The sequence below is a fragment of the Lutra lutra genome, chromosome 1, assembly GCF_902655055.1.
Source record: "Lutra lutra chromosome 1, mLutLut1.2, whole genome shotgun sequence".
Lineage (NCBI taxonomy): Eukaryota > Metazoa > Chordata > Mammalia > Carnivora > Mustelidae > Lutra > Lutra lutra.
The window spans coordinates 73604868-73626610 of record NC_062278.1 but is presented as its reverse complement, the minus strand read 5'-3'; the positions used below and the strand labels follow the sequence as shown (position 1 = coordinate 73626610).

The window sequence follows — 21743 nt, the reverse complement described above, 5'->3', positions numbered from 1 at the left end:
GATATACACACCTACAATGCTGATAAAATTATATACCTAATCCCCCACACAACACACACACACACACACACACACACCTGTAAGTAAAGCTGGAGAAATTTAAGTAAGATAAATTGTATCAATGTCAATATCCCGGATGTGGTATTATATTACTTTTTAAAAAACGAGTGAAGTATTTAAGGATTTATCTAAATTATTTTTTTACAACTGCATGTGTATCTACTATTATCTCAACAAAATTCATTTAAAAATGATTCCTGTAACTATCTCTCCTAGAGACTATACAGAGGAACTTTGAGGTCAGATTAGGCATCAGACTGCTGCTAGAGAAATATGATATAAAAAGTCTCCCAGCCCAGTGCTACCTCCTAGCCACATTCTGTAGCCCATCTAAACTATACAACAATCTTATGAAAAACCGTTACACCATTCTTCAATGAAAGAATTGAGTTTCAGAAACATTATGTACCTTTCCCAACGTTGCCTGGGTATAGAGTTGAAATCTGAACCTGGAACCATCTAAACACAAAGTCTGTTATCTAACTACACAATACTGCATCCTTATACAAGCAGCATTAACATCACTCTGGATTTCATAGGGACAGACACTGTTTACTATTCTCATGTTATTTTCTTAATTAATTTTAATTTTAGTAGACTAAGACTGTAGAAAATATGTGCGCCTTTTATGTAAATGCTTCAAATCCTGTTAATGTTTCTTAAATAAAGGGGTGTGTGTGTGTGTGTGTGTGTGTGTGTGTGTGTGTGTCAATGGGCTCCTAATGGTGGTGGTAATTCTCTTAGTTTAACAGTTGCCCCAAATTATGATAATTAGACCTATTAGTCAAGGTGTGTCAGATTCCCATCCAGATTCCCAAAAGGTTTCAGTGCATTGAAGTTGTCTACAAAAGGCTGCAGTTCTAACCAGCATGGACTGTTTATCATAACAAAAATCCAGTGGTTTTGAGAAGTAGGGGCATTGTAGGGAGTGCTAATCTCCTGTGATATGATGATTTTTACTATGAATTGGCACAGACCAAACTAAAGTCAAAATGAGCTATTTGCCAATTTTTTTTTTTTTTTAAGAGACAAAACCCTCCTCTTCGGCAAAGCCCCAGTATCTGAGTGATAAAGGCAGAGACACAGGGGATAAAACACACCTCTAGCAAACAAATAAGCAACACAGAACTTCCACCAGGACATTATATTTGTCTGTTTCTTCCTGATTGGACAATTGGTAGCTTCAGATGCTTTGAAAAGCTAAACATGAATATATTTTTAATGATTGGGGGGGGAGTCATAAATGACTAGTTTCAAGAACAGAAGGAAACAGGTGATAATACTTTAAGTCACAGAAGCATCAACATCGAAGGTGATGAAATTCTTGCTTAATAATCAGTGAATCTAGTTTTAGAGAGGCTCTATCACTCCTGTAGTTCTTGTAGCTCTCTACTACATAGTTAGAAAAATCTATCACATACATCTAACACCCACACCTTTTCTTCTCTATCCTTCCATCCCCCTCTCTCAGCCCCTTCCCTCAGATAAACTAAGGTTCAAAAACAAGATGGGTGCCACCAAGTGGCAGATGCATACATCTGCACAAAAGAAGAAAAAAGTCTTCATGAAAAGTGATAAACACAGAATTAAGTAAGTTTAAAAGAAAAAATAATTTCATTATCAAGGTAAAAAATTCATTCAAAAATATTACTAAAAATATAGTTAGACGAGTTTTGTTGAAATGTCCAATTATTTCATGTATCAGCATGGAAAAGAGAGGTAAAAGCCCTAGGTAATCCCTCTATATCTAGATGCTATACTATTATCTGCCCCACTGCCCTTTTTCTAGAAACTGCATATCTACTCATGAATATGGACCACAGTTCATCTAGAAGTTACTACAGTACTTAATTTCTAGGCCCTACACCAGAATAATCAAATCAGAGTCTCTTTGGTTAGAGCCTATATTTAAAAAAAAAATAATCAGACTAAAGGTAAGGGGCAGCTAGGTTAGAAAATCATGATTCTAGACGGACGTTGAGGCTCAAATGCATTTCCATGTGGAGCTTGGAAGATACCCCAGTATCCATCCAATAAATTACTCTTAACTAATATAGTTTCTTTGCGAAAATTTTAGAATACATCATGAGTACTGCAGAGAGAGATAGCAAAGCAAACAGCAAATATATACCACTGTAATGCAACATTACATTTTAATAAGCTAGTTCAAAAAGAAATTTGTCATATACTTACACTGTGATTCTTTTGACCAGAACTTTTAAAAAATAAGGGAAAAGACATTGTAGTTCTATATGAATATATAAAATACATATAACTGAATTTGTGGAGGAGTCTAAGTTTCAGACCCAATGGGTGCTATACTTCATTTTTATAAACAAAACAAAACCTTGTTTATATAACATAAGTTAATGGCAGAGTCCAAACAAAACCCTTTTACCATACTGGGCTACTGTAGCATGTAAGTAGCTGGGGAAAGTGTCACATTATTTTTCACCTACATTTTAATCTACATTTTTATTCACTAGCCACATTATCTTAGAGATAATATTAAATGAGGAGAGAAAGAACTAACAGGGTAATAAAGGAGAAATAAACATTTTCTTTGGTCCTTATTAGTGCAACAAGGAATTCAGCTTCAGATTATACTACAAGGAGTCCAAATTTGTCTTGGCTCAGTAGATTTTCAAAATACATTCACAGATACTTTTTCATCTGATTCAAATGCTTTAATAACAAACTGTTTGTATATGTCTTCATTTAAACATATTTGCAATATATGGAATTCTAAATCTATTTTTCCTTTCATTTCCACCCTTTGTATCATCCTTGTCTAGTTGCAGTTTCAAATAACTTCTTTCTCTTTTCCTCTGAGCATCTGTTGCCAGGGGACTTCAACATAGATAACAGAGTTTGAGACTCTTCCCCCAACAATTTATTTCGGCTTTCTCCATGAGTATAAGATAATACATTTCCCAGAATTTGTCCTCTAGAGACCAATGCCAACTGTTGCTTCCTAAGTGTGATTTAGGTTTCCCAGATGTTAATGAAACTCATGTTTTCATCAAATCTACCTACCCTATATATGGGAACCATGTGCACTCTCATAGGATTCATTTTATGGGAAAACGAACATTAAAAATTTATTTTTAAATGTACCTTTTTTTCTGACAAGAATTATCTTCCAAGTGTTGATTTACTTGAAAATTTCTTTTGGCTTCTTTTTTCCCTTTCAAACCTTAGGCCAAAGTTTTATCTTTTTCTTTCTTTGATGAGCTTCTTATATTTCTTCTGGCATTTGCTGTAGTTTTTTAATACACTAGAGGATTTAACCAGTTTTGACATGATTTCTTTTTATTTTTATAAACTTCTATTTAACTTGTTCCAGAATTCTCTAAATCCCAGGTAGGAAGGTGCAGTATTGCATCACTCAGGTTTGTTATAAATCACTACTCTTTTTTCCCAACTGAGGAAGAATTATAGTTATACGTGCAAAGAGTATCTTCACATGGTTCAGACTGTGCCTATGTCCCCCAATTTGCTTGGTCAGGAAGATAATCATACTGACTACAGTCAATCTAACATTTCTTTAATATAAACAATAAAGAGTATCACCATGCCTCCATTCTTTAATGAGTTTACTAATTTTTCTCATGTTAACAGAGAAACCAGTTACTTTCTCCTTTAAGGTCCTCTGTGTTTATCAGTTCATCTGCATAACTTAACATCTTTCACAACAGACATGCTTTACCTTGAAATCAGAATCACCAGTTAGTAGTTCTTTCCTGAAATATGGTTGTTACATGGTTGTTACACATTTTGTTTAGTTGGTCATTGTTATTTTTTTATAGTACATTTCAATTCTCTTGAATCTGCCATGAAAAACAGCAAAGGAAATTTTTTTTCTCAGTTCTCAAGGTTGTTTAGAACTCTATAGTGAGTGGGCTTATGCACCACTTTACTTTTCTTGTGAAAAACTCTTTAGCATAGACCACGTAAGGTTTTTGGGTTTTGCTATTATTTTGTTTCATTGCCTCATTCTAATGGTTTATACCCCAAATAAATACCACTTGTTTCTGTCCTGTTTTTCCAAGAGTTAAAATTTCTCTTTTGATGAAATTTTAATGTGTCTGTAGCTTTATGGTTTTCTGCTAACCTTTATTTGTTTATTTTTCAAGACCTAGAGAAATAAACATTGACAGATGGGGAATTCTTTCATCTTCTTATAGACAGATTCACTGTTTTTTTTTATTTTTGTTTAGATTTTATTTATTTGACACAGAGAGAGAAGTACAGTGAGAGAGGGAATAAAAGCAGGGGGAGTGGGAGAGGGAGAAGCAGGCTTCCCGCCAAGCAGGGAGCTCTAAGTCAGGCTCAATCCCAGGACCCTAGGATCATGATCTGAGCCAAAAGCAGACACTTAACGACTGAGCCACCCAGGTGTACCCCAGACTTACTGTTTTCAAACTGCTTAAAACTTGCCCAAAATTTGTAGACAAGAAAGATTTTAATGTACTCTTCTACTGGAGGAAAAGTATTGTGTTAAAATTGCAGAAATTGTTTATACTATTAGCTCAGAAATAATCACCAAGTAATCTAAACAGAACACAAAAGTAATCAAACTAAGCAAGCTAGAAAATTGCAAAAGAAAAGTGTTCTTTCCAATATGCTTTAAAAAGGCCTTTATTCAACTGTGAAATATTCATCAAGTGCTTATTAATCATCTACTGTGCCAGAACTGTACAATTCCCCAGACACAGATTGGAGGAAGCTGTCCTTATGGGGTTTGCAGCCTTTCTCTTTCAATCTTCACGTAGATTCTTTGAAATATGAAATTTGGCATTATTATGCCAATAATACATAAGAATAAAGACTCAGTGTCTTATCCATGGCAAAATGGAAGCTCAAACATCCATATTCCTTTTGGGCACTTTTTCATATACAAAAGTGTGATTTTTTTCATCATTTTTAAAAAGTAATGCTATCAAGATATTAAGAATAAACCAAAAAATGGATTGGAAGAACAAATATTGTTAAATGTCTGTGCTACCCGAAATAAGTCAATCGGAGAAAGACAACTATCATATGATCTCCCTGATATGAGGGAGAGGAGATGCAACATGGGGGGTTAAGGGGGTAGGAGAAGAGTAAATGAAACAAGATGGGATTGGGAGGGAGACAAACCATAAGTGACTCTTAATCTCACAAAACAAACTGAGGGTTGATGGGGGGAGGGGGGTTGGGAGGGGGTGGGGGGTTATGGGCATGGGGGAGGGTATGTGCTATGGTGAGTGCTGTGAAGTGTATAAAGCTGGTGATTCACAGACCTGTACCTCTGGGGATAAAAATATATCTTTATAAAAAATTAAATTAAATTTTAAAAAAATGTCTGTGCTACCTAGAGTGATCTATACATTCAGTGTAATCTCTATCAAAATACCATCAACTTTTTTTGCAGAGCTGAAACAAATAATCCTAAAATTTGTATGGAACAAGAAAGGAACCCTAATAGCCAGAGGAATGTTGAAAAACAAAACCAAAGCTGGAGGCATCACAATGTCTGAACTCAAGCTCTATTACAAAGCTGTGACCATCAACACAATATGGTGCTGGCACAAAAACAGACACGTAGATCGATGGAACAGAACAGAGAACACAGAAATGGATCATCAACTCTATGGTCAATTAATCTTCGACAAAACAGGAAAGAATAGCCAATGGAAAAAGAACAGTCTCTTCAACAAATGGTGCTGGGAAAATTGGACAGCCACATGCAGAATGAAACTGGACCATTCTCTTAACACCACACACAAAGATAAACTCAAAATGGATGAAAGATCTAAATGTGAGGCAGGAATCCATCAAAATCCTTGAGAGAATGCAGACAACAACCTCCTCAACCTCAGCTGCAGCATCTTCCTCCTAGAAACATTGCCAAAGACAAGGAAAGCAAGAGGAAAAAATGAACTATTGGGACTTCATCAAGATCAAAAGCTTTTCACAGCAAAGGAAACAGTCAACAAACCAAAAGACAACTGACAGAATGGGAGAAGATACTTGCAAATGACATATCAGATAAAGGGTTAGTATCCAAAATCTCTAAAGAACTTATCAAACTCAACCCCCAAGGAACAAATAATCCAATCAAGAAATGATTGAGCAGAAGATATGAACAGACATTTCTGCAAAGAAGACATCCAGATGCCCAACAGACACATGAAAAAATGTTCAAAATTACTTACCTTCAGGGAAATACAGATCAAACCCACAATGAGATACCACCGTACACCAGTCAGAATGGCTAAAAGTAACAAGTCGGGAAATGACAGATGTTGGCAAGGATGTGGAGAAAAGGGAACCCTCCTACACTGTTGGTAGGAATGCAAGCTGGTGCAGCCACTCTGGAAAACAGTATGAAGATTCCTCAAAAAGTTAGAATTAGAGCTAGCTACGCTATGATAGCCCACCAATTGCACTACTGGGTATTTACCCCAAAGATACAAATGCAGTAATCCAAAGGAGCACATACACCCCAGTGTTTACAGCAGCAATGTCCACAACAGCCAAACTATGGAAAGAGCCCAGATGTCATTCAACAGATGAATAGATAAAGAAGACACCCAATGGAATACTACTCAGTCATCAAAAAAGGTGAAATCTTGGGGTGCCTGGGTGGCTCAGTCATTAAGCGTCTGCCTTCGGCTTAGCTCATGATTCCAGGGTCCTGGGATCAAGCCCCACATTGGGCTCCCTGCTCCACAAGAAGCCTGCTTCTCTCTTTCCCTTTCCCCCTGCTTGTGTTCCTTCTCTGGCTGTCTCTCTTTCTATGAAATAAATAACATATATTTTTTAAAATTTTTAAACTGAAATTTTGTGATGTACAGTGACGTGGATGGAACTAGAGGGTATTATGCTGAGCAAAATAAGTCAATCAGAGAAAGACAATTATCACATGATCTCACTTCATGTGGAATTTGAGAAACAAGGTAGAGGATCATAGAGGAAGAGAGGAAAAAATGAAACAAGATAAAACCAGAGAGGGAGACAAACCATAAGAGACACTTAATCTCAGAAAACAAACTGAGTGTTGCTGGAGTGGAGGCAGGTAAGAGGGATGGTGTGGCTGGGTGATGGACATTGGGGAGGGTATGTGTTGTGGTGTGTGCTGGGTGTTGCATAAGACTGATGAATCACAGACCTGTACCCCTGAAACAAATAATACATTATATGTTAATTTAAGAAAAATAAATAAATGGAGGGGAAAAAACCCTGGGAACTAGTTGAACAGCTCCTCCACAGCAAAAGATAAAAGGGCCATATTAAAACAGATAGGAGAGGCACACATGCAATCTCCTCAAAACCCACACTGGTCATGGTGAACCACAAGCATGAGGGATCTTACAAGCACAGAACTTCTCCATGAGGAGTGAGGGATTTCTGCTCCACTTCAGGCACCCCAACCAACCCTTGGGACCTGCACTGGAGGGATGAGCTTCCAAAATGTCTGGTTTTGAAAATTAACAGGATTGTATCCAAGAGAACCAGAGTTGAACAGAATAGAAAGTCCACTCTTAAAGGGCTCATATGCAGAATCAGTCATCCTGGGATCCAGTGCAAAACAACAGTTTGAAAAGTCAAGGCCACATGTGAAGGAAATTCAGTTGTTAGTCTTAAAAACATCTACGAGAGGGCAAAATCCTACAGGGAGTCTCCCCAGGGACAAAAAATATGGTGGGCATCTTTTTTTTACATGTTCCCACTACCTTTTTAGCACCAAGGCTGGTGGCAACTACTTTTGTACTCTAACTCTAACCAGCTAGTGCTGCCCCCCTGCACTGCTGTCAGGTGTGGCAGGGAAACATTCACCCCACCTAGCAGCTTCCTTGGCTCAAACATACCCCCCACACCACTAATGCTGTCATGTCAGAGGCAGTGGGCAAGTGCCCTGCCTCCCTGTGCCATAGCTGCAGCCCCACCAGAGGTGGCAGGTGAGTGTCCCATCTACCCACACCACTGCCGCGGCCACACCAGAAATAGCAGGTAAACACCCTGCCCTTTACACCAACCACCCCAAAGCCAGAGGACACATGAAGCCCACACAGGGGATTACCCTGAGTGCCATGCTTTGGTGAAGGGAAGGAATGCATTTCTGGGGTTCAGGGGCCCAAAACAATCAGAGAGACAATTTGAGAGATAACCAAGAGCTAAGGCATTGTTAAATAGTAAGGTTCACCTCCCATATAGGGTCACCCCTTTAAAACTGGAAGAAATAGCTGTTTTGATTAACCCATAGAAACAAATGTAGAGGGACACGCAAAATGAGGAAACAGAACTATGTCTCAAATGATAGTACAAGATAAAAGCCTAGGGAGGAAAAAAAATAAAATAAAATGGAGAGAAGTAATTTACCTGACAAAGAGTTCAAAGTAATTGTCATAAGAATGCTCACCAAACTCAGGGAGAGATTGTATGAACACAGCAAGAACTTCAACAAAGAGGACAAAAATATAAGAAATTGCCAAACAGAAATAACAGAGCTGAAGATTAATAACTAAACTGAAGAATACACTAAGGGGATCCAACAGCAGATTAGCTGAAGCAGAAGAACAAATCAGTGGTCTGGAACACAGGATGGCAGAACTTACCCAAACAAAGCAGCAAAAGAAAAAGAGAATTTAAAAAAAAAATGAATCAGTTATGAATGAAATATCCCCAAGCTGTCTGTACAGCCTTAAATATGAGGTTGGCAAAATCAGTGCCTGTTGTGGGAGTATTTGTTGCATTAGGAATGACTGAGGAAGCTTGTTCTTTCTTCCATCCATCTCCACAACTGCTTTTGGAGCTTGACAATGTAATTGCTGTCCTCTTTCAGAACAATGAGGAAAAGGGTAAAGAACTGAAGGAAATCTGCCATTCTCCGTGGACAGGCAAGCATGATGCTTTTCAAATTTTAGTGCACCAACAAGCACTTGTTTTATGTTTGGATGATATAAACAGTGATACAAATATTAGATGAAATGACTATACAGCTGGTTGAACTTTTATACTCTGTAGTGCGGTTACATTGATTTCATCATTACTATTATTGATCTTAAAAATGTTCTACCTTTCACACGAGCTTTTGGGAAAAATCTCCAAGGGCAAACCTCAAATGTCTTCTTAGCAGCCAGTAGCTTGACTGCAGTGCTGCATTCACTAAATGAAGTGGTAGAAAATACTGAAGTTTCTCATGAGTTTTGGTTTGAACAAGCCACAGGTGTCAGGTGTTGAATTATCAGTTCTTGGAAGATATAGATTTTGAGAGGTGTGGAAGGAAAGAATACATTTTATAAAATGTTACAATGAAGCTCACGAGTGACCTTTGAATAGTAGGAGTGTCAGTATGTTAAAAATCTATAATGGGGTGCCTGGGTGGCTCAGTGGTTTAAGCTGCTGCCTTTGGCTCAGGTCATGATCTCAGAGTCCTGGCACTGAGTCCCGCATTGGGCTCTCTGCTCGGCAGGGAGCCTGCTTCCCTCTCACTCTCTCTGCCTGCCTCTCTGCCTACTTGTGATCTCTGTCAAATAAATAAATAAAATCTTTTAAAAATTTTTTTAAAAATCTATAATGAACAGTTAAGGAAGTCACCAGACAAAGGAAGGAGAAATGTGTGAGCTTGCAAAGCAAGGATTGCATGTAGATTTTTGTCTTTATCAAATGAACTTAAAATAACAAGTTACAGTTAAAGTTTGAATGGAGAGCCTGCCATTATTGTACCACACTGTGTTGTTGCTGTTTATATTCCTTTGTTGAGCCTACATCTTCATAAGTTCTTTAGCAAATATACACTGAATACCTACACCTTCATAAGCATTTTAGCCATTATATATTGAACACCTCTGTTCATGGTCAAGACAGGATCAGAGGCCATGGATACTGACAACTGATTTGTCTGTTTTCCTCTGTCTTTTTCCATGACTATATCTACTGCCTCATCTTGATTTATAAACACAATATGGAAAGCTTACAAAAATAAGTGTTTTGTGATTTATCTAGGAATAACATAGAATATACTATTATTATTTTTGGTGAAAAAATCAATTTTGTGCAGTTTATTTCAACTTAAATAAAATGTGATTTTAAAAAAAGTTAAAGATAAAAAGAGAATCTTAAAAGCAATAAGAAAAAAAAATTACTTGTTACATATAAAGGAACCCCCATAAGACTATCAGCTGATTTCTAAGTAGAAATTTTGCAGGTTAGAGAAAGTGGAATGATATTCAAAATACTAAAAGGAAAAAAGAAAAACAAACAAACAAACAAAAAAAAACCTTTCCAAACAAGAATACTCTGCCTAGCAAGATTATCATTACAGAGCTGGAAAAAAATAGTTTTTCAGACAAATACAAACTAAAGGAGTTTGCCATAGGGAAAAAAAAAAAATAACAGCCCTACAAAAACATGTTAAAGGGACTATTTTAAGTTGAAAAGATGAGGTAATAATTAGCAACAAGAAAATATAATGTAAGCAAAAAACTCACTGGTAAAGGTAAATATATAATAAAGGAAGTAGATTAATCATTTTTAAATCTAGTAGGAAGACTAAAAAGACAAAAATAGTGGAAATAGCTATACGTACAATAATTTTCTAAGGGATACACATAATAAAGAGGTAAAATGTGACATCAAAACCATAGGTAACCATAAAACAAACACCTATAAAAAGTACAAAAAGAAAAAAAAATACCAAAAGGACAGTGAGAAAAAGAATCTAAGCATAATATTAGAGATATCAAACCATAAGGGTAAAAAGCAAGAGAAGAATAAAAGAACGGAAGAAAGTACAAAACATCCAGAAAACAATAAAATGTCAATGAGTACCTACCTAAAAATAATTAAGTGTGAATAGATAAAACTTTACAATCAAAAGGTGCAGTGTGGCTAAATTTATAAAAACAAGACCCATCTATATGTTGCCTACAAAAGAGTCACTTCAGATTTAAGGACAAATACTTACTGAAAGAGACGGAAAGGAAAAAGACAATTCATGCAAATGGAAATGAAAAGAGAAACTTAGAAGAGTTAGTAGAGACTTAGTAGAGAAACTTAGAAAAAGATAGACTTTAAAGCAAAGACTGTAATAAAAGACAAAGATGGGCATTATAGAATTATATAGGAGTCAATCCAATAAGAAAACATAACATTTGTAAATATTTATGTACCCAACAAAGACGCCTAAATATAAAAGCAGATATTAACAGAAATAAAAGAAATAAACTGAAGGGAATACAATAATATTAGGGGGCTTCAATACAACATTTACTTCAATTGATAGTTCATCCACACAGAAAACCAATTAAGAGTTATGGGTCTTAGGGTGCCTGGGTGGTTCAGTTGGTTAGGTGACTGCCTTGGGCTTGGGTCATGATCCCAGAGTCTCTGGGTTGAGTCCAGCATCAGGCTCCCTGCTCAACAGTGAGTCTGCTTCTCCCTCTGACCCTCCCTCCTCTTATGTTCTCCCTCTCTCATTCTTTCTCTCAAATAAATAAGATCTTTAAAAAAAAAAAAGATATGAGTTATGGGTCTTAAATGACATGTTAGACCAGATAGACAGAATAGATGTGTACAGAATATTCCATCCAAAAGTAGCAGACTACATATTCTTCTCAAGAACACATAGAACATTCTCTAGGATAGATCATATGTTAAGCCACAAAACAAGCCTCAGTAAGCCTGAGAAGACTGAAATCAATCAAGAATCATTTCAACTGCAATAGTATACATTTACAAATCAATCATAAGAAGAAAATGAAAAATCACAAATGTGAGGAGATAAAACAACATACTACTGCAAACCAATGGATCAAAAAAGAAACCAAAAAATACCTTGAGACAGAGAGAACATACCAAAATGCATGGGGTGCAGCAAATCAGTACTAAGAGCGAAGTTTAGAGCAACAAAGTTCTCTCTCAAGAAATAAGACAAATCTCAAAAAACCTACATTTATACCTAAAGGAACTAGAAAAGGAATTAAAAAAGCAAAGCCCAAAGTCAGTAGAAGGAAGGAAATAATAAATATTAGAGAAGAAATAAGTAAAATACATTTAAAAGACAATAAAGAAGATCAATGAAACTAAGACTGTTTATTTGAAAAGATAGACAAAATTGCTAAATATTTAGCTAGACAGATCAAGAGAAAAAGAAAAAGCCTAAATGAATAAAGTCAAAATGAAAACTGAGAAGTAGAACCAATGCCATAGAAATACAAAGAATCATAAGAAACAGCTATGAACAGTTATAAACCAACAAATTATACAACCTGGAAGAAATGGTTACATTTCTTAAAAAATCCAACCTACCAACACTAAATCACGAAGAAACAGAAAATCTAAACAAACCAATAAAGAATAAAGAGATTGAATTAGTAATCAAACCCTTCCAACACAGAAAAGCCCAGGACCAAATAGGTCACTGGTAAATTCTAACAAACATCTAAGAATTAATGTCAATCTTTCTCAACTCTTCCAAAAATTGAAGGTAAGGGAACACTCCCAAACTCATTTTCCAAAGTCAGCATTAACTTGATACCAAAACCAGTCAAGGACAACACACACACACAAAAATTACAGGCCCATATCCCTGATGAACACAGATGTAAAAATCTTCAACAAAATATTAGCAAACCAAATTCAATAATACATTTAAAGGATTATACACCATGATCAAGTGGGATTTATTCCAGGGATGCCTGGATGGTTCAACATCTGCATATCAATGCCACATTAGCAAAATGAAGAATAAAAATCATAGGGTCATCTCAATAGATGCACAGAAAGCATTTAGTGAAATCTGACATCCATTTATGATAAAAATTGTCCAAAAAAGTGGGTATAGATGGGACATACCCCAACATAAGAAAGGCCATATATGACTAATCCACAGCTAACATCATACTCAATGGCAAAAACCTAAAAGCTTTTCCCTTACAATCAGGAACAAGACAAGGATGTCCACTCTTGTCACTTTTATTAAAAGAGTAGTGCAATCCTTGTCAGAGCAATTAAACAGAAAAAGAAATGTCTCCATATTGGAAGAAAGAAGCAAATTATTACTATTTGTGGATGACATGATCATATAGAAAGAGAATGCTTAAAACCTCACCAAATAAAACCTGGTAGAGCTTTAAAAAAAATAAAAAACAGATTTAGAAAATTTTCAGGGTACAAAATCAATATACAAAAATCTATTGCATTTTTATAGACTAACAACAAGCTATAAGAAAGAGAAATTAAGAAAACAATCCCAATTATAGTTGCATCAAAAAATTATAGTTGTTGTAAATTTAACCAAGACTGTCAGAGGCATATATTCTGAAAACTATAAGACATTGGTGAAAGAAATTGAAGACTCAAGTAAATGAAAACATATATTGTGCTCGTGGATAGGAACTTTTAATATCATTAAAATGTCCATACCACCCTAAGTAATATATAAATTCAATGCAATTCCTATCAAAATTCCAGTGGCATTTTTCACAGAAATAGAACAAACATTCTAAAGTGTGTTTGGAACCAAAAAATTTTCAAATAACCAAAACAATCTTGAGAAAGAAGAATAAAGCTGGAAGCATCACATTCCTTGATTAAACTACATTACAAAGCCATAGTATTCAAAACAGTGTCGTATTGGCATAAAAACAGACATATTGATCAATAAAACAGAACAGAAAGTCCAGAAACTAACCCAAACATATATGGTCAATTAATTTATGACAAAGAGGCAAGAATATACTACGGGGAAGAGACAGTCTCTTCAACAAATGGTGTAGGGAAAACTGGACATTCACACGGAAAGGATGAAACTAGATCACTATCTCATACCATACACAAAAATTAACTCAGGATGCATTGAAGGATATAAAAGCAGAAACCATAAAATTCCTGGAAGAAAACATCTCTTAACATCTCTCTTGGTGGAGTGTGTGTGTGTGTGTGTGTGTGTGTAGGATCTGACACCAAAGGCAATGGCAACAGAAGCAAAATAAACAAATGGGACTACAACAAACTAAAAAGCTTCTGCACAAAAAGGAAATGATCAACTAATTAAAATAATTAATTCTCTTGCTGAATAAGAGAAGATATTTATAAATCATATAACTTTTAAGGGGTTAATATCCAAAATATATAAAGAACTTACACTACTCAATAACAATAACAACTCCAATTACAAAATAAACAGAGGATCTATATTGACATTTTCCCACCAAAGACATACAAATAGCCAACAGGTACATGGAAAGATGCTCATCACTAATCACCACAGAAATGCAATTCAACCCCACACTGTGATATCACCTCACACCTGTCAGAATGGCCATTATCAAAAAACAAGAAATAACAAGTGTTGGCAAGGATGTGGAGAAAAGCGAACCCTTGTGCACTGTTGATGAGAATGTACATTGGTACAGCCACAATGAAAAACAGTGAGGAGGTTCCTCAAAAAATTAAAAATAAAACTACCATAGAATCCAACAATTCCACTTCTGAGCACCTATCTGAAGAAAACCAAAACAGTACTTTGAAAATATATATGCACCCCATGTTCATTGAACCATTATTTACAATATGCAAGATACAGAAACAACCTGTATCCATTGATAGATAAATGGATAAAGAAGATGCAGTATATATACACAATGGAACATTATTCAGCTATATAAAAAATGAATTCTTCCATTTGTGACAACATGGATAGATCTAGTGGGTATCGTTAAGTGAAATAAGTCAAAGAAAGGCAAACACCATATGATATCATTTATATGTGGAATCTAAAAGTAGAAAACAAATGAACAAACAAAAAAGAAAAACATAGATATAAAAAACAGATTGGTGTTTGCCAGAGGTAAGGGGTTGGGAGGTGGGACGAATCGGTGAAAGGGATCAAGAAGTACAAACTTCCTAGTTATAAAATAAGTAAGTCCTGCATATGTAATATAAAGCATGGTAACTATAGTCTATCATATTGTATTATAAATTTGGGGAGGGTGAACAAGTGGAGGACCAAATAGAAATATTAGAACTGAAAATGTAATACCTAAAATGGAAAAAATCACTGGACAGGCTTAATAGCAGATTAACTTAAAAGTCAATAACTTGAAGAGAGAGCCATAGAATTTATCCAATTCAAAGAAAAGAGTAAAAGAATGGAAACACAAACAAAGCTCAGTGATCTGTTGGGCAATGCCTAGAGTTCCAGCATATATTCAGTTGGATTCCTAGATACAAGGGAGGATGGGGGGAAATAGAGAAGGGGAGAAATTTAAAAGAAAAATGGCTGAAATATAACCAAATTTGGGGGGAAATGTGGACTGACATATCAACGAAACTCAGAGAACCTCAAGATAGAAAAAAAAAAAAAAACAAAGAAAACCGAGTAGAATAGACTAAGTGTAGAAAACCAAAGACAAAAAGGTATCGTCATAGCTTACTATCATCAGACAAAAAGGGAGATAAAAGGTATGATGTCTTTAATGTGTTAGGAATTAAAACAAAATATTGCCAATCCACAATTCTATATTCAGTAAGATGACCTTTAAAAATGAAGGCAGGGGTGCCTGGGTGGCTCAGAGGGTTAGGCCTCTGCCTTCAGCTCAGATCATGGTCTCAGGGTCCTGGGATCAAGCGCCACATCGGGCTCTCTGCTTAGCAGGGAGCCTGCTTCCCCTTCTCTCTGCCTGCTGCTCTGCCTACCTGTGATCTCTCTGTGTCAAATAAATGAATAAGATCTTTAAAAAAAAGAATTTTTAAAAAATGAAGGCAAAATAAATATATTTTCGGATTAATAGAAGCTGAAAGAATTTATTGCCAGCAAATCTGCACTTTGAGAAATCCAAAAGGAAACTCTTCACCCTGATGGGAAGTGACACTGTATAAAACTCTAATGTCCAAGAAAGAATGAAGTCACATGGAATTGTGAACGTAGGGGTAAATATAAAAGTTATATTTTCCCCTTTGTCTTAATATCTGTAAAAGACAACTAACTCTGTAAGCCAAAATTTTATTTTATTTAAATTCAATTAGCCAAAAAATAATACATCATTAGTTTCAGATGTAGTGTTAAATAATCCCTCAGTTGCCAATAACACCCAGTGCTCATAATACCACGTGTCCTCCTTAATGCCCATCACCCAGTTACCCCATCACTCTACCCACTTTCCCTTCACCAACCCTGTTTTTTCCCCATAGTTAAGAGTATTTCATGGTTTCTCTCCCTCTCTGATTACTTCCCATTCATGACTTTTCCCTCCCCTTATGATCCTCTGCAGTTTCTTATACTCCACTTATGAGTGAAACCATATAATTGTCTCTGATTGACTTACTTCACTTAACATAATACCCTCCAGTTCATTCCACATGGATGTAAACGGTAAATATTCATCCTTTCTGATGGCCGAGTACTATTCCATTGTATGTGTGTGTGCGTGTGTATATACATACCACATCTTCTTTATCCATTCATCTGTCAAAGGACATCTCGGCTGCTTCCAGTCTGGTTATTGTGGACATTGCTGCTATGAACATTGGGGTGCAGGTGCCCCTTCATTTCACATCTGTATATTTAGAGTAAATACCCAGTAGTGCAATTGCTGGGTCATAGGGTAGCTCTATTTTCAACTTTTTGAGAAACCTCCATACTGTTTTCCAGAGTGGCTGTACCAGCCTCTATTCCCACCAACAGTGTAAGAGAGTTACCCTTTCTTCAAATCCTTGCCAATACCTATCTTTTCCCTACTTGTTAATTTTAGCCATTCTGACTGGTGTAAAGTGATAGCTCATTGTAGTTTTGATTTGTAGTTCCCTGATGACAAGTGACATTGAGCATTTTCCACGTGTCTTTTGGCCAGTTGCATATTGTTGCAGAAATGTCTTCTGCCCATTTCTTGATTGGATTATTTGTTCTTTGGTTGTTGAGTTTGATAAGTTCTCTCTCTCTCTCTCTCTCTTTTTTTAAGATTTTATTTACTTATTTGTCAGAGAGAGACAAAGAGAGAGCATGCGCACAAGCAGGCAGAGAGGCAGGCAGGGGCGGAGCAAGGAGCCCAATGCAGGACTCCATCCCAGGACCCTGGAATCATGACCTGAGCCAAAGGTAGCTTAGCTGACTAAGCCACCCAGGGATCCCAAGTTTGATAAGTTCTTTAGGGATTTTGTATACTAGCCCTTTATCTGATACGTCACTAGCAAATATCTTCTCCCATTCTGTAGGTTGTCTTTTGGTTTTGTCAACTGTTTCCTTTGCCATGCAGAAGTTTTTATCTTGATGAAATCCCAATAGTTCATTATTGCTTTTACTTCCCTCACCTTTGGAGATGTGTCTATCAAGAAATTGCTTTGGCCAAGATCAAAAAGGTTGCTGCCTATATTCTCCTCTAGGATTTTGATGGATTCTTGTCTCACATTTACATCATTCATTCATTTTGAGTCATTTTGCGTATGGTATAAGAGAATGGCCCAGTTTCAGTCTTCTGCATGTGGTTGTCCAATATTCCTAGCACCACTTATTGAAGAGACTGTTCTTCTTCCATTGGATATTCTTTTCCTGCTTTGTTAAAGATTAGTTGACCATAGAATTGAGGGTCCATTTCTAGGTTCTCTATTCTGTTCCATTGATCTATGTGTCTGTTTTTGTGCCAACACCATATTGTGTTGATAATCACAGCTTTGTAATAGAGCTTAAGTCTGGGATTATGATGCCACCGGCTCTGGTTTTCTTTTTCAACATTCCTTTGGCAATTCAGAGTCTTCTCCAGTTCCCTACAAATTTCAGAATTATTTGTTCCAGCTCTGTAAAATATGTCAATATTTTAATAGGTAATTTAATAGGGGTTGCATTGAATGTGTAGATTGCTCTGGGCAGCATAGACATTTTAACAATGCATGTTCAGCCAATCAATGAGCATGGAATGTTTTTCCATTTTTTTGTGTCTTCTGCCATTTCTTTCATAAGTGTTCCGTAGTTTTTAGAGTACTGATCCTTCACCTCTTTGGTTAGGTTTATTCCTACGTATTTTATGGGTTTTGGTGCAATTGTAATTGGAATCAATTCCTTAATTTCTCTTTCTTCAGTTACATTGTTAATGTATAGAAATGCAACTGATTTCTGTGCATTGATTTTGTATCCTGCCACATTCCTTAATTCCTGTACCAGTTCTAGCAATTTCGGGGTGGAATCTTTTGAGTTTCCCATGTAAAGTATCATGCCTTCAGCAAAGAGGGAGAGTTTGACTTCTTGGCCAATTTGAATGCCTTTTATTTCTTTTTGTTGTCTGATCGCTGAGGCTAGGACTTCTAGCACAATGTTGAACAGAAGTGAGAGTGAGCATCCCTGTCATGTTCCTGACTTTAGGGGAAAGAGTTATCAGTTTTTCCGCCATTGAGAATGAAATTCACTGGGCTTTTATGATATTGCGGTATGTTCCCTCTTTCCCTACACTGTGGAGTTTTAATCAAAAAAGGATGCTGTATTTTGTCAAATGTGTAAGACAAAATTTTAACAATGTATATGGAGATTATATCTTACAAACTTGTGAATACTGACACAAAGGACTGAAGAACTGACGTATACTGCAAATTTCTTAATTTTGTACTGATATAATATTAATTTCAAGTGGTTTGTGGCAACATAAAATCAATCAGTTAAAAATAACAAACAGGAAAAGATGTAGCTAAAAAGCATCAAGTAAAAAATTTTTTAAAGCGGTGCAGTTGTTATCACATAACTTATTCAAGTTGGAACATCATTGCATCGTGTCTTTAAGACTTGAATGTGGATCACCATAGCTTTGGTGGTGATTTCTTAGTTTTATGCTTTAACACGTTATTTCTACAGTTGAGAAATGTCCTGTGCTAATGATATATACAATAGGATTTTTTAAATGTATTTTCACATACATACTAAAAATGGCATGCAAAGAAAAATGGAAAATTCCAGAACTCCACTCCTATATGCCTTCCCCAACCAAACTTCTCCCATAGTGGAGCACCGCCAAGTACTCTTCAGCGCTTAATCTATCTCTACTCAGCTCTGGGTATTCGGGGGATTTTTTTTGTTTGTTTTTAATAACGTCAGGGACTTTTTTAGACTCCCCCAGCTCAAGTCAATAAATTGTGCTTCTCCCCACGGGCCAGCCCAGAGCTAAATCCCTGGAGTCTGGGGATGCAGGGGGCGGGGGGAGGAGCATTTGTGCTCAGCAATGGTAATTAACAAAAGGCATTTCTCCCCCCGTGTCCGAAAACACAGGCTCCTCTCCCACGCTCCGGAGTCCCCGCCTTCCTGCCCCCAAAATCAAACTGGCCTCTTCCAATCCTGTGAGGGGGAAAAAAAAAAAAAAAACAAAACAAAACAAAAAATGCCTGGGCCCGCGCCTGAGTGTTTCCAGGAGCATTGCATTGCCAAGGCCAATTCTCCAAGCCAAGGGGCTGAGGGGTGGGAGCGGATGCAAATTAACCGGGCTCTTGCGAAACAGTGGTTTCTTCTCTTCCTTTCCGCGCACAGTAATCTCTGTCAGCAAAACTCCTCAAAAACCTGCGTCTCCCATTAGAGGCAACCTTCAACAGGCCCTTACCTCTCTCTTCACCTCACACTAGAGCTCTGACAACTTTTCTCTCAATGTCCCCCTCTCCGTCCTTTCTCATTTGGACGTCCACAGAGGTGGCGCCCCGCGCCTCCGGGACAACCCACGCGCGGCGGCCGAGGGCCAAGCGCGGGGGACGGGGTCCGAGGCCCAAGCGGCCGCTCGCCCCCGGGGAGGGTCCAGGCGAGCCGGACCACGCCCCTGAGCCCCGCACCGCCCGCTCCCCTCGGGTCTCTCGTTTGTTTTCCATTTGAAAAGGCCTCCTCTTCCTTCCCTCCTCCCCCACCCCTCCTCTCTACTCCGCTCTACCGGGAAAGTTAGACCCCGGGCCTGGCGTCGCGGGTGCACAGAGGGCATCGGGCCCGCGGTGAGTGGAGCGGGGGGCGGGCGAGGAAAGGGGTCCGGAAGGCTGAAGGGCCGCCTGGGTGGTGAGGGGAGGCGGGAGCTGGCGGATGCGGGGGCGCGTGGCGTCCTGGGCTGGCGCTCGCCCGCCGCCTATGCGGCGCGCTGCGTCCTCGGGTGGTTCGGGAGTTTCGGGGCTCGGGGCGCGCCTTCGTCGGGAGACTCAGTAGGACTAGTAGGGAGGTGTGCGTCCTGGGAGAACTGGCTGTGCTTCCCGACCTTTCCTGCCCGGCTTTCTAGCGCCTCCTGTAGGAAGAAGGCGCTTGGGGGCGGCTCTGGGCCACCTCCTAGGCTCTGTTCCGCAAGAGGGTTTCTAACCTGGCCAGACTCCTCTTGCATGTCATAATGAACGTTTAACTTTATAGTTCTTATTTTTCAGGATTAAGGAGAGATGACAAAAACAAAAGGAGCTAAAATTTGACTACACGAAATAAAATATTGCATGGAGAATTCCAATATGTAAGGACCAATGACACTTTTCAAAAATATTTCAAATATAACAAAGTTCTACTAAACTTCATATAAAGAACCCAAGTTGAAAAGAAGAAAAACTAATAGATAAGAATGGACAAATGAAAGTTTGTATAAAAGGAGATACAAATGATCTTCAAACAAAAAATTACTCAATCCCTCAACGAGAAATTATTATTCTTTGACTATGAGATTTAATAGTGACAAAATTTTGATAGAAACTCTGTTGGAAAGATCTACATTATTGCCACGGGTGCAAACTCGACGGTAGCTATCAAAACAGATTTTTCTTTTTTGTTATGTAATTCAACTATAGCTATCAAAGCAAATAGCATGAGACTTTGATGCAGCTGTTCTACTTCTAGGAGTATATCCCACAGAAATATATATATGCACATTTTTTGAAATAGCTGAAATTTTGAAAGAATTTAAATTTTCATTAACTGGCCAGTTAAAGAAAATGTGTTGCAGTCATAAAAAGAAAAAAAGGTTTATATCAATTGAAATGATATAAGAAGACTAGTAAGTTTAAAAACAGATACACAAGGGGCACCTGGGCGGCTCAGTTGTTAAGGGTCTGCCTTGGGCTCAAGTCGTGATCCCTGGGTCCTGGGGTGGAGCCAGGCATCAGGCTCCCTACTCAGAGAGAAGCCTCCATTTCCCTCTCCCACTCCCCCTGCTTGTATTCCCTCTCTCACTGTGTCTCTCTCTGTCAAATAAATAAATAAAATCTTAAAAAAAAAAAAGGTACACAAACTCATATGGAAGACTGTCGTTTGTATTATAAGATGCTATAGATAGGGGCGCCTGGGTGGCTCAGTGGCTTAAGCCGCTGCCTTCCGCTCAGGTCATGATCTCAGGGTCCTGGGATCGAGCCCTGCATCGGGCTCTCTGCTCAGCAGGGAGCCTTCTTTCTCCTCTCTCTGCCTGCCTCTCTGCCTGCTTGTGATCTCTCTCTGTCAAATAAATAAATAAAATCTTTTTAAAAAAAAAAGATGCTATAGATAATGTTTGTGTCCTGTTCTCTCACAAAGTTCTATTAGCATCAGCAGGCTGTATCCATTACTGCCCCACCTTATTGCCTGTTGAACTATACAATACCACTTGCCAGCCAGAAAGGGGCAGATGTGTTTTCTTTTTGGTCCAGCAGGTCTGTTGGACAATAGGAGGATGGCAGAGATTCCAACACTTCCTTTCATAAACATGATCTCCCCTTGGTTCGGTTTCCCAGGAAGGAAA

The 21743-nt window shown here is 37.7% G+C and overlaps 1 protein-coding gene and 1 pseudogene across 2 annotated transcripts in view; both read left to right on the top strand.

Annotated features, from left to right (window-relative positions):
* Window positions 1-19882: 19882 nt before the first annotated feature.
* The window catches only part of PLSCR4 (phospholipid scramblase 4), a 148390-nt gene continuing 146529 nt past the window's right edge, over window positions 19883-21743 (top strand). The window contains exon 1 of one of the 2 annotated variants that reach the window (XM_047727206.1): window positions 19883-19998. The gene's annotated coding sequence lies outside the window, so the exon portion shown is untranslated. The remainder of the gene's footprint in view (window positions 19999-21743) is intronic. The other variant, XM_047727213.1, reaches the window with a different exon arrangement.
* LOC125098410 (phospholipid scramblase 4-like) overlaps window positions 19918-21743 on the top strand; it is a 50540-nt pseudogene continuing 48714 nt past the window's right edge.